At 31.4% G+C, this 4,634-nt stretch overlaps 1 protein-coding gene across 4 annotated transcripts in view; it reads right to left on the bottom strand.

Annotated features, from left to right (window-relative positions):
- LOC139820596 (cytochrome P450 4C1-like) overlaps positions 1-4,265 on the bottom strand; it is an 18,256-nt gene extending 13,991 nt beyond the window's left edge. For 2 of the 4 annotated variants that reach the window (XR_011734030.1, XR_011734031.1), the window contains exons 1-2: positions 4,093-4,265; positions 3,650-3,792 (exon numbers count right to left, since the gene is read on the bottom strand). The gene's annotated coding sequence lies outside the window, so the exon portion shown is untranslated. The remainder of the gene's footprint in view (positions 1-3,649; positions 3,793-4,092) is intronic. The other 2 variants (XM_071790979.1, XM_071790980.1) reach the window with 1 other exon arrangement.
- Between the last annotated feature and the right edge of the window lie 369 nt (positions 4,266-4,634).

Genomic DNA, 4,634 nt, shown 5'->3' with positions numbered 1-4,634 from the left:
ATCAAGAAAAAAATTGTACTTTAGTGTACTTTTAAGAAAAGGTATTTATTTTGCTAGGTGACGAAGGTGGTTTTTAAGGTTAAAAAATCGAAAAATTTTGTGAAAAAGTTTTAGAAAAATTTATTTCTTATTATATAAAGTTAATACTTCATTATTTCATTATTTATTTACTTCCGGCGCAGTTATTACATAAATAAACACGGATGTTCATCGCACATCGGACCCAAGCAACTCGGACATTGCATCTTAGTTTGACTGTACTGATACATTATCCTCCTTCTCAGAAAAACTGTTGCCATCGAAATGTTCTGGCTCAGCACTTACTATAACATTCTGAACACGTAGCCGCAAACTATACGCCATCGTGCTCACTATTGCAAACCGACGCTTAGTACATCTCCAGGGTCAGAATGACCCTACACCGACTTTATATAATGTCCAACGCCTACTGCGTATTGCGCTGTACAATGGGAGCATCCTAACGTATAGTTAGTACCCCAAACTACAGCTAGAGGGCCTCAGGTCCGCCAATTTTCAAAATGCTTTCAAGATATTTACGATAAAACTCGAGGTAAAGGTCAAATTGACCCCTTGTGTTCTCGGAGGGTTAAATCACTTAGGTTGAGTTAGGTAACGCAATTTTGTGATATAATTTTGTTAAGGAGAAATAAGGCTACTACCATTTAGGTTGATACGTATCACTTGGATTGAGTTTGCAATTTTGTGAAATAATAATCTCTTTGCAATTGGCGCAATTTAATTTAAAGATTTCTTATCTTTTTTTGAAATACATGTCACTTGAGTTAAGTTAGATAATATAAGGCTATAATGAGAAGTAAGACCATTATACGAGCATTAATAGATGTTACAGAAAATTCATATCTAATTCTTATATGCATTATTGTAACACATATATATTCCAACTATTCGCTTCGTGCATGAAAACACGTGGCGCCGCGTGACGGTTAAATGTAATACTTGGACTGACACAATTTATGAAACGTGTATAAAGAGAATTAAAACAAAATCGTTTTTAATGCACTATTATAATTATACAATCTAAATATCGCATGTCCGTATTATAATTTTGTGTAATTATATAATACTATGATTTTTATGTCATAAAATATGTTAAATATTGACCTGTAAACTGAGAAAAATATTATCTTAACCAATAACAATTTTTTGTATTTTTCTTCTTAGAGACTGATAAAGTGTTAAAAATGAATATAATTTTGATAACAGGGTTTAAAGAGATTACTCATTCAATTGATTTTCATCCTCAAGCCACTGTAAAAGAGAAAAAATTAGCTGTATCTCATGTTAAAAGAGTCGAAGAAAGATACACAAATGACACTGGTATTTTGATAACAGATAGTGTCGTACGTCAAACTTCTGTCACTTTACACCCCTACAGAGTTAGTTTGGAGATAAATATTAATGTTTAATAACTTAATTTATATTTTTTATAACTGATTTATTGTTTTTTAGTTGGATAATAATCGTCATGTACTTCATGTTTCTGAATTGTGTGTCAAGTGCAGGAAAGAAATGCAAACATATTTATGCTTTAATATATGGTACGTAAACTCTGATAGAAGTGCAACAAACTCAATAAAAACTAAAACTCAATATTTTTCTTTTTTTAAATTAAATCTTTTTTCACGAACTCTTCAGATGATCTTTTTAAAAACCGTTCATATCGCGCAATAGCAATATTTTTTGAAATATTTTTCTTTTTATAAATAGTTGGAAAAATTGTGGGATTGTAGCTGGGACTACGAGGGTCCTCTGACTTTTTATTTCCAATAAAATGGTCACTGCAAATGCGTGATCTGTCATGCGGCTTCCAATCTGATCCATCAGGTCTAAGAAAGGAAAATTATTAAAATAAACAAATAAGCTCTATTATGGATACTTTTTGCAACTTTTGAATTTTTATTTATTAGTAAAATGTATTTACCTTAACTTTTTAATAGCTTTTAACCATATTTCACGTCTTTGTACTTTATGTGGATAATGTACATTAGATATTGGAAAACAGTAAAATAATTTATCTGGAGTATCACAAGAATTATTTTTACACTTTACTACGCAACAATATAATTTTGCTTTTCTTTTTAATTGTTTATTTTCCATCTTTTGAATTTATGAAAAGGTTAGCGTGTTTCAGCCCAACTTTCCAAACTGATTGCTATGAGCGCCTAAGTCGTTTCGCGAATCCCCTCCACGTTCATGCACGAAGCGAATTCACTGTGTTCCGATCACAGCCGGACTTAATACACAGTTATCATTAGAACGTTACAAAACCCTTCCATCCCCCCACAATTAAATCGACATGATTTAATTATTAAAAAACTGTAAAGAATTTATTGCGAAAAATATCACCTCAGCCAGGGTTCGAATCTGGAACCTCCCTCATTCCGTGTAGGGCGTCGTACCAATTCGACCATCGAGGCATGTGGTAATATTCTTCGCAATAATCGGTTAATAATAGTTGTAAATACTAAGACGCATTGTGAGGTCAGCGTATATTAACAATAAGAAATTAATTAAATCGTGTCGATTTAATTGTGAGGTTGATGGAAGGGTTTTTTAACGTTCTAATGATAACTGTGTATTAAGTCCGGCTGTGATCGGAACACAGTAAATAGTTGGAATATATATGTATTACAATAATGCATATAAGAATTAGATATGAATTTTCTGTAACATCTATTAATGCTCGTATAATGGTGGTAAAAATCTTACTTCTCATTATAGTCTTGCTTCAAACGAGCGAAAAATAAGTTTCTTATAGATAATATAATTTTGTAAAGGAGAAATTAAAGATTTCACATCTTATTTTGAAATACATGTCACTTGAGTTAAGTTAAGTAATATAATTTTGTGAAAAAGAAATAAAGCTATTATTTAAATTGGATTTTTGAATTTACAATATCCCAAACAAGAAGGATATACAAGATATTAAGTTAAACAAAAAATACAAGAGTTATGCACTTGTATTTTGCTGTATTCCATTATTTACTATCCCTCTACACTTATGTATCATAAAATAACCATTAAACCTTTTACATTCTCTACCAGTAATCATTTTTACATAGGTCGTAACCATAGACGGTCGTAACACATCAAGATCGCGCTTCTTACGACAGTGAGAAATCGATTCAACTCACGATAGGTTCGTTAATATTAACAGTAAAGAACTGAAATTACAACACGATATTAATATGGCATAAAGGCACATAACAGAATAATTGTGAGCAAGTACCTTCATTTCTTCTATTTTTTCTGACATCTGCGGCGTAAAACTCCGCGCGGCGTAAATACCGGAGTTACCCAGGGGGATAGCTCCGGACATTATTAAAATTCGAATATACCGCGTAGCTATGGCCATTGTTTAAACATTCTGCATATGTCGGAGATACGCAGAAGGGCAATATTAGAATGTTTAAACAATGGCCATAGATACGCGGTATACTTGAATTTCAATAATGTCCGGGGCTATCCACTGACCGGGGCTACCCCCCGTTTCCCTATATAATTATCTGCATATAGAAATGTATATACAATATGTATATTATACATACATATACATATACATAATGATCTTTTTACCACCAAAAAATTATCTGTATAGTAATCTTACCTTGGTAAATATGGTTAGTATAACGGCACTCTCTCCTATTTCTTTGAAATTTTCTTTCCCTTTATTTCTTTTTCGTAAATCACTACATGTTGAGAGCTTCTTCACATAACCATAATAACCTCATGATAATGTTTGATATTGAGCTGTCAAATTTTTCACTTAATTAAAATTAGAATTAACAATAGCAACAAATTTGTATTACATAATTTTTAATTGTGTAATACGTATGTACATACATGCATCGGCATAAATAGTGTATCACGGAGCGGCGGCTAGGTATGCGTGTGCTTGCATACGTAACCTTTGCCGCCGAGAGACACCATTTCTGCCGGTGTACGTACATACATACATATCTATTGATATATGCATACTTATGTACATATGTATTATATAATTTATAATATGTATTATGTAATAAATAAATTTTAATAAATAATACGTACTGTACAATAAGTAGGTAATATGAATTATATATATATTTATATTTATTACATATATATGAATAAAATATATAAATAATATGTATTAGACACGACGCGAACTGTTACACACGAGAACTCGCAGAACTCGTCACGATCTCGATCACCATCGACACTATCGACAGCATCCTCGCCTGCCAATCACATATATACGCGGAAAAGAGCACGACCACTTCATGCGTTTTTATGACTTTTTTTTATTAAGAAGGGAAAAAAGAAGAAGTGGAAAAACATTACAAAGCAAAAAAACGCATTAAATCTATTCTTAAATGCAATAGGTCTTTTACATAATTATCTTTTTTAAAACAAAAACATGTTATCTCATTGCCAATCGCTGAATATCTTCATAATTAAAGGCCTTGAGAATAAATTGAAGAAATTGCAATCCTACGTGTAGATTAAAGTCCATTGTTACATAAATTACATGAATAGATTCTATTAATGTGAATTTTATCGTTAATTTAAGAAAACCGGTTTTGATTTAATTTAATTTAATTTAATTTAAT

The sequence above is a fragment of the Temnothorax longispinosus genome, chromosome 10 (assembly GCF_030848805.1).
Source record: "Temnothorax longispinosus isolate EJ_2023e chromosome 10, Tlon_JGU_v1, whole genome shotgun sequence".
NCBI lineage: Eukaryota > Metazoa > Arthropoda > Insecta > Hymenoptera > Formicidae > Temnothorax > Temnothorax longispinosus.
The sequence above is the reverse complement of the archived record's forward strand: the minus strand, read 5'-3'. Positions and strand labels throughout refer to the sequence as shown.